Genomic DNA, 13,866 nt, shown 5'->3' with positions numbered 1-13,866 from the left:
CACTACAATTTAACACAGGTGGAGGCCCCCATTGCTATGACACACCTTAATAAGCTCTGGTGCAACCAATTGTCTTTAGAAGTCACATAATTTCAGGTTAAATACACCTGTCTCTGGGAGGTCCCACAGTTGGTTAGTACATTTCCTAACAAAAACTACATCATGAAGACAAAGAAACATTCAAAGTAAATCTGGAATAAGGTTCTTCAAAAGCACCAATCAGAGGTAGGATATAAGAACATTTTCAAGGCATTGGATATCCCCCGGAGCACAGTAAAGTCCATTATTAAGAAATGGAGAGAATATGGCATAACTGTGCATCTGTCTAGAACAGGCCATCCTCAAAAACTGAGTATCCGGGCTAGAAGGGCACTAGTGAGGGAGGCCACCAAGAGGCCAATGGCAACTCTAAAGGAGTTACAGTCTTCCACGGCTGAGCTGGGAGACACTGTGCATACGGCAACAATAGCCCAGGTGCTTCACAAAACTGGCCTTCATGGGAGAGTGGCAAAAAGAAAGCCATTGTTGAAAAAAAACTCATATCAAATCTCAGTTAGAGTTTGCCAGAAGGCATGTGGGAGACTCTCAGACCAAGTGGAAAAAGATTCTATGGTCTGACGAGACCAAAATTGAGTTTTTTGCCTCAACGCCAAGCGTTATGTTTGGCACAAGCCTAACACCGCACATCATCCTGAGAACACCATCCCTACCATAAGGCATGGTGGTGGCAGCATCATGCTATGGGGATACTTCTCTGCATCAGGGTCTGGAAAGCTTGTGAAGACAGAGGGCAAAATGGATGCACCAAAGTACAGAGAAATCCTGGAGGAAAACCTGCTCAAGTCTGTAAGAGACCTAGGACTTGGGAGAAGATTAATCTTCCAGCATGACAATGACCCTAAACATACAGCCAAAGCCACACTGGAGAGGCTTAAAAACAAAAAAAGTCAATGCCCTGGAGATGCCCAGTCGAAGCCCGGACCTCAACCCAACTGAGAATATGTGGAAAGAGTTGAAAATTGCTGTTCACCAAAGGTCCCCATCCAACTTGACAGAGCTTGAGCAAGTTTGCAAAGAAGAATGGGCACAAATTGCAGTGCCCAGATGTGCAAAGCTGGTAGAGACTTATCCAAATAGACTCATGGGTGTAATTGCTGCCAAAGGTGCCAGTACCAAATATTGACCCAAGGGGGTGAATACTTATGCAGATCAATTATTTTCTGTTTTGTATTTGTAATTAATTTAGAACAATTTGTATATTTTATTTTTCACTTTGACATTATAGACTTTTTTGTGTTAATCAGTGGCAAAAACTCATCCGTGCATTTTCATGATCAAACTAAAAATGTATTTTATGTTTTGGCTGTTTAGAGACTGTATCCACACTTCTGGAATCAAATGTTAAATTCCCCAAGGCTGTTGTATCGATTGTATAAAGTATATATCACAATAGTGGTTTGCTAAACTCCATGTTTTATATTTTTGAAGCCCCATAGGTCAATTTAAAAGGCCCACACTTCACCTGCAAGTACCAAAGGAAAGTTAAAGTAGGCTTGGCTGGACTAAATCCCCAGAGTATAATTTTTTTGACTGAATGTTCTAATCTCACTGGGAACATAATCTCTAGGTATCTTGTTCTTGTCCGCGTGAAAGACTCCAGAGATTTTTCACAGTTCCATCACAATGCCGGCTATGTAGACTTTAAAATGTCAGACCAACAATGGCTAAATAAATACCTTGCTGCACTATACCCTGGATTTGCAAATTGGCATCAAAGGGGATACCTGGTTTTGAAAGAAAGAATGCTATGTGTTGTGTTTTGTTTTGTTTTTGGTCAATTGAGGTTATGATCACCAATCATACAATGTAAAATGTGCAACATGTTAACCAATGTATCCAACTTCATATGCTCCAGCTGTTCTATATCACCAACTAATTAACTGTTGATCTAAAAGCAGCCATTTCCAGCCAGCAGGAACTTTACAAAAGAGCAAGTGCAAACATGAGAACCTCAGATGTTTTTTGCAGTGCAGAGTTGTGCAATCATTACAGGCTGGTCGCTTGCCAAGACACTGTCCATCACATCACACAATGGTAGTACAAACAACACATTACTTTAAAATGTATTATGCTAATAAAACATTATTAAAATTGTTTGGAAGACATTGACAAATACTTATTGAATTTCATAGCTATACTATTGCATGTGTTGGCTGGCACTGGGGTCAATACCTTCTGCATACCTGCTTTTACTTCTGTACCAATAATTCTGTACCTTCGCAACGTAACCGATTTGCACTTTCCTGTACAAAATGATTCAATGTCTAACTACAATAGATTATACAGTAGGCTATGTACAGTATAGTTACTCCTAGTTATTATAATCTGTGCATTTCTTGCAATTGGTGTCTGCGAGATCCATGTTGTAAAACACATGAACGGTGTTTCAATGAACAGAAATGCACTGAAATATGCCACCTGGTCTAAATGCCAACTCCATACTTCCTTGTATTCACAGTTTCATTAATGTAGCCTAAGGGCTACAGAATGATCTAATCACTGATAGATAAAAAAAAGAATAGGCTACTATACTGTATAAGCTAAATGCTTTTTATATATACTGTACAGCCATGGCTGTGTCTAGGTAGGCTTGTTTGTAACTTTTTATTTATTTATTTTTGCGATCCTGACTTCCAAACGCCATTCTATTTAACTGTGTATCTCAATCTCTGCTCATTCCGTTATAATCAGTGACCCCTATGTCGTCATTTCGTTAAGACATGCCTTATCTTCTGTGATAAGGCACCTCTTAATATGCTAATGATTTCCATAGCATGCGTATTAATAAGCAGCGTTCACATTAGTAAAACCAACTTATTTATAGTTTTAAGATGCGTGTTACAGGATTGTGTTAACAAGAATCTTATGGCTACTTTTAAGAACCTTTAGTAAATGAGGCCTTCTGTCTCCTCTACTAATTCATGTTCCTTCTCCTCCTTCTATCCCCTCTCAGACTCTGACCTCTCCTCCACGGCCAAAAACCCACCACATGCGTCCTGGACCCTCTCTCAACTCACCTCTTTCAAGCTGCTGCTCCTGCTCTACTCCCCTCCCTTCTCAACACCTCTCTCCTCTCTGGCCTATTTCCCTCTGCTTTCAAACAAGCTTCTATCACCCCCTTCCTCAAAACCCCACCTGTCTCTAGAACAATCGCCCATCTCCCTCTTACCCTTCCTCTCTAAAACCCTCAAGTTGGCAATACACTGCCAGCTCTCTGCTTTCTTGTCTAACCCTGATGTAACTATCAACACTTATCTGCTCTTGAACTGCCCCAGTATCAAATCATACTATGTTTTGTATTTGCTCTTATTAGAACTGAAGTCACTGTATTTTGTATCTTGCTCTTAATTGTACTGTAATTCTTTATAAGTCACCCTGGGTAAGGGCGTCTGCTAAGAAATAAAATAATAATAACAATAATAATTCAATGCAATGTACTATTTCAAACCACCAATTAAACTAGAACATCTGTTATCTACCCCTTCTATTGAGCTTCTCATTGACTGTTCAGTGCTGATATCCATGAACACAGTAATCTGAAAAGATTGCACTTCTACCTATATATAATGTTCTCTTTATCAGCTGGCATGCAGAGGCAGTGTTATCTATTAATTGCAATGCACAGTGCTATTCTACACTACACTGCAGAGTGTAAGACCAAGGTAAACGTACAAGAAACCAAATTAAGTAGACCAACGTTTTAGGCAATGAATAAAGTCATAAACATTTTCCTCATTTTTCCTCTTGGCATGCCCTTTTGAAAGTTCCAGCAATGGCCAGCACAGGTCAGGGTTGTTCTGAGCAGTTGTTGGTCATGCTTTAGAGCGGTGGTTCTCAACCTATTTACCACTGTGGGCCACATATGCAGCTCTCTATGTGTTATGTGGGCCGCACAATACACTAATTACCTGTATATCTATAAAAATATGTTTTGTATCTGTTATCCGACAGCAGTGCCATACAAATCAATAAAATACTGTGGCAGACTGTGCGTAGTAAATCAAGAAAGTCCAGTCCAGTTTCTGTGCCTGGGTTTTTATTTCCCTTCCCCAGGTCAGGGAAAGCAGACTCAACATAATAATAATAATAATAATAATAATAATAATAATAATAATAAACAATAAGGAAGCCGGGATACACAACGATGTGTAACCCGACCACACAGAGTGTAACGGGGTTGCAGTCCGAAACAATAGCAAAACAAACGAAAGCAATCAGTCTTTCTCCTTGTAGTCCAAGTCACGGAAAAACAACGCGCTCCTGTGAACCCAGCACTTCCGGGTAGTCGCTCCAACGACTTACTTTCCAGAGCATCCCGTTAGTGCTCTAGAATGCAGAAAAGGAGATAGGTTAGCAGGACAACAATAAAACGACCCATCTTTCTTTTCTTTCTTTCTTTCTTTCTTTCTCTCTCTCTCTCTCTCTCTCTCTCTCTCTCTCGCTCTCTCTCTCGGTACCTTGCCAGAAGGAACAGAACCGTGGGCCACGCCCCCATTTGTACGCTGCGTCCCGTCACGACTGGTCAGCGAGGGCAACCACCGTCAAACAATCTGATTGCCACAGCGCTTCCCAACCGCGGCTCCGCCCCCTTTCCAGGCGGCCGACTTCCAGCTCCCCTGGGGTTGACTGTTCCTCCTCCCTAACGTCCTCACCAGTCAGAAGGGAGATCTAAAACAAGAATCCATTCTCTCTTTGTCACAAATACCTTTCATTTTTACACTGGCAAATGTCTACCAAGGGCATTTTAAATGAGCAAAATAAGTAAAAATAATATATTAACTGTTAAAATGAATTTGGTTTTACACTTACATTAGTGAGAGATCTGTCATCTTCCTTTGTTCAAAGCAGCAATTGCTTCACAGTCTGGTTGAAGATGGGTGACAGCACACCGCAGCTGGGCATGAAGGTTTGCATCAGTCGAGCGAGCGTGATACCGGGACTTAATATGGCACATGGCACACAGAGTGTATTTTGGCACTCAAGACGCACATTTTGCCCAGCAACATGTTTCTATAATTCCTGAACAGAACTTGCATGCTGTGCCGTGTAAGTTGCTCCCTGTCCCTGCAAATCTGACAGCTCCTCCTCCAGTTCATGCCTGGGAACATACAATGCTGTGGCAAGGTCTTTGTTTTAAAATGGGAAAGGTGTAAGGATCCCGTAGAAAAGCACCAGCAGACTGTACTAATCACCAAAACAAGACAAACTTTTCTTGCAGCTAGCAACTCATTTTTCTCTTTTGTCACTTTCCAGAGCCCCTTTACATGCTTCATTTAACATTGGGAAATGCGCAAGGTCTCCTTCTTTAATCTGAGCGATGTACATTTCAAGCTTGATCTTGAAACTGGCAACAGCTCACATTAACCCGTCAAATACTTTTCCTTTACACTGCAGTTGCAAATTCAGCTTATTTAGATGCCCACTGAGGTCGGCAAGAAATGTCACGTCTTTCTTCCAGATGTAATCAGCAATTTCAGAAAGAAACGGTACAATGTCTGGAAGTAATGAACCATACCTTGACTTAGCCATCTTTTTTTCTGTGTGTAACAGTATATTGCCATAGGACGAGTCAATTTCTTTCAGCAAAGAAACGGTGGTGTAGCAAAGGTCGAGCACAAATGAGGTTTATTACTTTCACAACTGTGTCCATTATTCCCTTCATGTAACCGTGTCCTAACTTGCTGCAGAGAGAATGTACAATACAGTGAAATGACAACAAATTTGGCTACTCCTTTGTCATTTCAGCAACTAGTCCCCGATGTTTACCAGTCATACAGGAACAGCTGAATTTAGCCAACATTCATTTCACCACAGGCTTGGTGAACAGCAATGTATATATCCTCCCCAACAGTGCGATCATGCAGTGACTGCAGCGAAAGTAAGTCTTCCGTAATTTCAAAGTTTACTGTATCAATGCATCGAATCCAAATGCAATGCTGGGCCACTTCTCCTATATCTGTTGATTCATCAACTGCTACACTTAAAGCCACAGCAGAGGCGATCTTTGCTTTAAGTTGGGTAGCCAGGTTTGCTGAAAGATCTGAGATGCGGCGACATACTGTGATAGTAACTGCAGATTTTTTATCCTTCGTTTTTGTTTCTCATTAAAATGACAGTCCGCAGATTCTAAAAAGTAATCTTTTACTAGCTCCCCATCACTAAATGGTTTCCCGTGTTTGGCACACATCCAAAAGATTTTGTACGATGCAAGTGGAACAACGTCTGCTCCAGTAAATGTGGCACGCAACATTTTCTGCTCATTGTTTAGAGATTTATCAAGATGACTTATTTTCAACTTTCTATCTTCAGATTTCTCTGCATCTTTAGTATGAGAAGGATGTCACATGGGCCACAGCTGCGTGCTGATTGGACCGCAAGCAGCCCACGGGCCACGGGTTGAGAACCACTGCTTAAGAGACAAGTTGATGCTAGGCTGGTTAAGGACATAAGTTTAATTTAAACGTCCCCTAAAGTAAAATCCTAAATTAACAGATTGATGTATATACAACAGATTGTGTTGTAAACTTGTGAACCTTTGTATGCATCTGCAGGGTATCCAGCAGGAAACCAGTAAGCATTTGTTCCAAAACCCAGCTCTTGGGAGTAATTTTAACCCCAAAAGTGATATCAGTAAAAGACCTGAACATTGAAATCTCTTCCCACATTCAAAAGGGCATTACATGCCATCAGCTCATTCACGAGCAATCAAATGCCAAAGCCACAATAAATAGTCCACATGTTTATTCTGTTAAGTGTAATAACATAAACAAGTAATGTTCTGCTTTTTCATACGGCTTCAAAAGGCAGGACAAATAATAGCTTTTTTTTTTTTTTTTACATGTTAGCAGAATTACATAGTTGGTCAAGCCTTTTTGCAGCATCTTCTGATGTAGCCCACAGAATAATAATAAAAAAATTATATTGAATTTATTTTATTTATTATTTTTTGTAAACTGTCAGGCTTTGAAGCCTTACTCAACACATGATTGAGCATTCACAACAGATTACATAACAGTTCACTGGCAGAGCCAAATGATCCAGCCACATGGAGCTCAACACAGTTCAAGTTTGCCTATTTAAAAAAGAATTACTTGGAAAACATAACATCACTCCATAGATCTGCAGAAAAGCTTTAAACAACCTGCCAGCATTTTCAGCACTACTTAAAACATGATCCATAGTTTCTCTTTCCCTATTTTGCTTATGAAGAGAACTGGCATTTCTTGTTGTATTATAATTATCACCTTCCTCTGAGTTTGCTTTTATATAATGCCATAGTTTAATAGGAATTCAAATAGGTACAAGAACAAAAATATTTCAGTCCAATTTAAAAAAAAAAAAAAAAAAAAGATAATTATTGAATCAGACTCCCAATAATTAGAGCAATGAAGCTGTATTGTATACATACATTTGCAAATCCAATCTTCAAAACACCTGTTAGTACAAAGCTAACTGTCACATCTTTTGATTGCGATCAATATGGCTGTATAGAGTGGGGGTAAATATTAATGATCTTCATTAAAAACTGTTTCACTAGCAGCAGATTACTGATGATAACAGAAGGATGTAACATTAGCAAAACAAACAAACAAACAAAAAATAGCTGCTTTTGAATTAAGGGCCCAGATTATATTAAAAAAAAAAAAAAAAAAAAAAAAAAAACACTGTGTACTGTCATTTAAAAGCTAGATGGCATAAAACTGTGTGACATCTGCAACACAGTATTTGAGGAACAATATTAATATTATTCAAACCCCTGAATACAAATACACACGAGGCACAAGTCATAAGAAATGCTAAATTGGGGATTATCTGTTATCACCAAATCAAGTGAAACAATATTGTTGTATAATCTGCCAGTGCTACAAACAGGGAATTGACTCATAGTAATTACAGTTTTCCAATAAATGTACTCAGAGAAATGTCAGGTATAGTAAAATACTTAAATTTTGTCAAGTTCCAGTTTTTATGTAACTAATCAAATCAAAGGTCCAAAATGTTCCTTCACTAGCCAGATAATTAAACATAGTTTTCAATCTAACAGGAGTCACACATTCAAAAATCAGACCACTATAAAACCACACATTCAAGATCATTCACATAAAACATACTTATAAAGCATTGTCCAATGTGGCCCGGGGCAAACTATTATACAGCACAGCAGGGGTCTGTGTTGCTGCTGTAATAAGGCTTTTACCATACTTTGTTACCCAGTAACAGAATTCAATCTCATAGGGCTTGCCATCTTTTTCACATGGGTAATCAGGATGCTGACACTAACTGCATGGGTTTACTGGGAATCATCCAAAAAGCAGTAGAGGATCAAAACCAGAAAACATCAATAGTGAACCTTAAGTATAAAAAATTACAGAAAGGTTATAACTGGCTGGGAGCCCGCCCTATTTTACTGCCATTTACTCAAAAATCTGACTTTGATAGGAATTGCATTATTTTCTTTCACTTAAACTACTAAATCAGTCAGGAATTTCTACCTACCTGGGTACAAGTGGAATTCTGGTCAGTGGAAGCACTCCAGGGGTCTTCCACCAAATAATTTTAAGACCACGGCATCTGTGGACAAGATGATGAACATTATGTTCTTCGCATCTAAGGATTATTACAAAGCCAAAATACAGTGCCAGCAACCTATTTTCCATTTTTATTTTAAGTAGATTTGCAGAGCAGTTTCTTTTTAGTTTTTAACAAAAAATTCAAGGAAAGCATTCTCTTTTAGACTGATACTACAATAACCTTACTATGCACAAGAGCACTGTTAATTCAAGCAACTCCCTTTCACTTTTTTTTTTTTTTTTTTGTCAATAGGAATAAAACTGTCAGTAATGCTTTTATTTCACAACAATAAAAACTGCCTTTCCCTCATTTGCCCCCATCTGTACCAGGGGTGTCCAATCACGGTCGCGGCGGGACAATCCACTCCAGCTTTAAGAGGTAAAATTAGATAATTAAACTACTTCAGGGTCTGGATGGAGGTTTAATTTATTCAATTAAATAATCAATGGTAATGAACTTCCACAACGAGAGTTTTAAGAGCTAATAGCTGACTGCATTACTACTGGTGTTGTATTTGTCTGTCGAGTTAAATCAGAAGTTAAATGCTGCCCAGGGCTGTAATCCCACAAGTCACTGCGAAAATGTTGCACACCTTGATGCATTTCTATGTAAACGAGTGAAAATGTATATATAGTGTGTGTGTGTGAAATTCAAAAGTACTTTACCACTCCAGTGACCAGAATATAAAATAAATCAGAAACGTACTGCAAAAAGCTTTTTCCATATTAAGAAAGTCACAAGTCAGGACCAAAACTTTTTCTGAAGTAGTATCTACAATAAAAACCTCATCTGCTACTAAATGCTGCAGCAATAAAACATGAGCAGGAATTAGGCACAGTACTTAGTGTCCTGTTTTTCCCTGCAAGGACAAGCAAGATAGTAAACCATGTTATGAATGCAGCTGCAAATCTTTTAAAGAATACCTCTGGCAATACTGATTGGCCCTGTCATCAGTTTCCTCTCAAGGATTGTTCTAGTATGATGTACCATACGATGTGTGTGTGTGTGGGGGGGGGGGGGGGGGGGGTGAGGAATTAAATACACAATATGTCTGTTTCTGTACTTCCCTGCTCAATGCAGAAATGCAATTAAAACAAGGAGCACAGTACTGGAATGTTAGAAATAATGGAAGCATTTGCCAGGACAAAGAGAATTTCTCTATAAAAAATATAGTCTATTCAAATGAGTAGGGTGCTCTGGGAAGAGAAAATTAACACTTGCATTGTATTAAGAGGAAGCAAGTTCTGGATTACACCGTTTCTTTTCTTTCTCCAGGTCAACGCTCACAGGTAAACGCTGAGCAAAGAATCCTCCATGTGATATATGGGCCATGATATGTGAATAAAATACTAAAAGAATAAGGATCATGTGCTAAAAAAATATTGCAGTGATACAGTAATATAATGAATACCTTGTAACACATACATATAAAATAATAATTTAACCTACAGTGCTCAGCATCACTTAGCAACGTTATAGACTGTATTCATAGTTGCGTTAAAAATACACTTTGGCCATGCTCTACTTATTTAACAAGCTTGTGTTAGGAGAAAAAGCGTAGTCATGTGGCCTGTTGTCTTTCTGTTTGTGTCACAATATTCAATGAACACAGCAGTATAGCACTTTTATAATTCGAAATCCATTCACTTTAGTGACATTTTTATTATGCTAAAAATCGAAAAGGAAAAGACAAAATTACTCAGTCATGAAATGTACCTGTTACACTAAATGACATAAAAATGCAGAACATTTAATTTTTTTTTGTCAGAGAAATCCTAACTACATTTGAAAATATTCAAATTTATACCAACCCATCTAACTGCATCATTAAAATCCATACTTGCTGCAGTGCACCTGTATAAAATGTTGCATTAATTCTAAAAGTACTTTTTCATGATCGAATAAACTTAGATTTTTTTTTCTTTGTTTTAATAAAAATAATAAATCTGCATCAATCCACTAACCTTCCAAGCATTCTTGCAGCAGTATGGTAATATCATAAAAATAAGCCTAGTTATAAGGCTCGAGGAAAAACACTGTCAAGTTTTCTTGGTCCCAACTGGCATATAAATATAACTGAAAAGTGATCGTGAAGCAAGGTCTTGGCAAGAGGTTACAGAATGGTAATAAAAATAATAATCATGGGATGTTTTGGAGAGCAGCAAATGACAAAGTGTCAAGGGGACTATTGGGATGATGTAACAAAGTAAAATGCCTGATGAGCAAGAGTTGAGGAAAGTTGTCATGGTATATAGCTGTGACACAGGAACAAACTCAGACTGATTAGACAATATAGTATGCCAAAATACAAACGAGTAGTTAAAGCATTTGAGAATCTCAGTCTGCAATGAATGAAAGTGTATGCAAGGACATTATGTGTCTAGACCTATATAACTCGATCTGTATGAGAGTTCATCAGGGCTCATCACAGTCACCTTCGTTCCCAGAACAACCACAGCATGCGCTGCTCATGGATGACTGGTTCCAATACCGCAGGGTGCCCTGGCAACTATTAGGCCATTCACTCTATTTGTTGTTGACCAGTCAGATAGCATTGTCCAATGCATTTATAATATATAGTTTTACCCTGCAATATTAAATTGCTCAAAAACATTTAGTTATAATGATCACCTTTGTAAGATGTTAAAGTACTGTACATGTTTTGAGGTGAGCATAATTAGTATTTATGCAATTTCAGCACAACCATGATACTGAAGGTAATTTATGAGGGAAAAAGAGCATTTTACCCTAACCTCTTAATCAATGTTTTTCTACTTACTACAAAGTGTATTTTCACTTGGCTATGGTGAATACAAACAGCCTTCATTCAGACATTATTCATCTCAATAGTTATTATGTTGTTGTTGTTGTTATTATCTCTGGAAAACCATACATACACACACACTAAAAGCATAGAGTGTACAAAAAAGGAGAGTACATTATCTTTAAGAATGTCCTCTTTAAGAATGCAAAGTGTTTCCTTTCCCTTCTTTTACATTCAAAAATGTACATTTCCTGTGGGTTTGCTCATCTTCATTCTCTTGAATTTTTCCATGACTTTGATCTTTCAATAATGGCAAACACCAGAGCAAGATTTCTGTATATAAAGTTTATGGTAAATCACCAGTTTATTTGTTTTTCTTCCTAATAACACAAATTACAAATACAAATACTAAAGTTCTATGGTCAATGAACTGCCACAACCTCATGAACAGGAATAGGAAGACACTGCAAGCAAATTTGAGCACAAACACTTTTTTTTTTATCTTCACCTTCCCTTAACATATGATGTTCAGTCATCTACGGTAATTTGCGCCAATCTTGAATTACGCTAATTTTCCACTTGACATTACCTGAGTCTGTAGAATCCTAGTTGCTTGCTCCTTTTAATTCCTGATCTCAAATCAATCAAATGATGCGTTTCAACTTGCTGGACTTGTTGCCATGGGAAAGCAAAATACCTCAATAGAAAGCCTTTTTGATGCTTACTCGTGAATGAGCTAACAGAGTGTGGTGTTTAGTGTTATGCAAAGTGAAGCAACCTTTGGGAAGCTGTCAGGTTTCACATGTTTTTAGTCACTTAATAAATAAAATGTACAAAATGCTGTTCTCTAATCCTCTCATGTTTGACACATCTATGCTGAAAAACAAGATTAGGGGCTTACAAACCCATATTAAAAAAAATAATAATTACTGTTTGGTCAAGCTGAGGAAAATGCATTTATCTGTATTCAGTGCATCCAAAATAAATGTATTTATAGTCATGTGGTTATCATTCCTGGAAGATTTGAGTAATTCAGTGTTTCCGGTATCCAATTGCTTCTGAATATTTTTGTAATCCAAAATGCCCTGACAATTTGAATCTTTATAATCCAGATGCTCCGAGCACTTCACATTGTGCAAATCAAATGAAATGCTGGGAAACTGCACTCCAAATAACGGTTCCAGATACAGCATCATAAGCATCCATTGTACCATTACCTTCATCCGTGCAAATATTTTTTTGCTGCAAACATGTTCTCAAATTCTCAATATTTAATTTCATTGATCTTATTGTACTAAATTGGCTGAAAAGAAGTTAAGCAATTTGGTTGCTTAAAAATAAAGAATGTCGAAAAATGTTTCAGCCATCCTGTAACATTTAACTTGCAAAATAATTCAATATCTGTGGCTTGTCTGCATATTGTACCATGTTATGCTCTGTGAAGTATTATTGCCAGAAACCAAGCACCTTAATGTCAACAGAAGCACTGTGAGGAATTCATTAAAAAAAAATAAATAAAAAAATACTCCTTACCTTAAACAGTCAGTTCAAATAAAAGAAAATCTAAAATAATTATTTTGGAAAACTAAAAAGAGCAAGTAGATGTCATGAGACTGCCATGCCAGATGAGATTTGGCAGTCTTGCACAATCTGCTGTGAAATATGAAACTGTCCCTCCTTTCCACCTCCACTGTGGCTGCTGGTCAGTGGTTACCTGACTGCACAGTTCCAGGAGGCATTGCTCCTGTGAAAGGCAATGCAATACAGAACTGTCACTGCATTCAATAGCTTCCACAACACTGCTGCTGTCGAAAGATCATCTAATGGACAGTGGGCAACTCTGTTTGGTTTCATACAAGGGGTTTTAGTAAAGACAATTGAGCCATTATAGTCGTGTTGGTAAAATGGGTAATACATGGCATTCTTTTGTGACCAATGCATTAACATTTAATTGCTGTCTGTAACAATCTCTGTTCTTATGGAGTGTGACAGGGTGCCTGTCCCTTTATTAATGTATATACAAGTATTATTTTGTTGTTATTCTTATGATTTATTTCCATTTATGTTTTTTTGATTGATTATATATATATATATATATATATATATATATATATATATATATATATATATATATATATATATATATATATATATATATATATATATATAAATAATATTTGTTTCTATTATTATTGTTATTTTGCTACTGTTTGCTTTGGATTGGCAGGGAGGGGTTAAATTGCTTCCTGCCAGAAATACATGTGAGAATGTGGATGGAGCCTTAATTAGGTAATTGTTAATTACTGATGAATTAGCCTCCAGCCACATACTATAAAAGCCAGGAGAAATCCTGTCTGGTTGGAGAGTTGGATAGTACAAGAGGCTGTTTGGGAAAGAAAAAAAAAAATAAATAAATAAATAAATAAATCCCCACACACAACAAAGGAATGCTACTGGTACATTTTTGAAAG

The 13,866-nt window shown here is 37.5% G+C and overlaps 1 protein-coding gene across 6 annotated transcripts in view; it reads right to left on the bottom strand.

The window, feature by feature from the left end:
* The window catches only part of LOC121322164 (PTB domain-containing engulfment adapter protein 1-like), a 124,209-nt gene that overhangs the window by 58,088 nt on the left and 52,255 nt on the right, over window positions 1–13,866 (bottom strand). For all 6 annotated transcript variants that reach the window (XM_041261733.1, XM_041261732.1, XM_041261730.1 and 3 more), the window contains one exon: window positions 8,557–8,631. The gene's annotated coding sequence lies outside the window, so the exon portion shown is untranslated. The remainder of the gene's footprint in view (window positions 1–8,556; window positions 8,632–13,866) is intronic.

This window comes from Polyodon spathula, chromosome 10 (assembly GCF_017654505.1).
Source record: "Polyodon spathula isolate WHYD16114869_AA chromosome 10, ASM1765450v1, whole genome shotgun sequence".
Taxonomy (NCBI): Eukaryota; Metazoa; Chordata; class Actinopteri; order Acipenseriformes; family Polyodontidae; genus Polyodon; species Polyodon spathula.
This window is presented reverse-complemented; position numbering and strand designations above follow the sequence as displayed.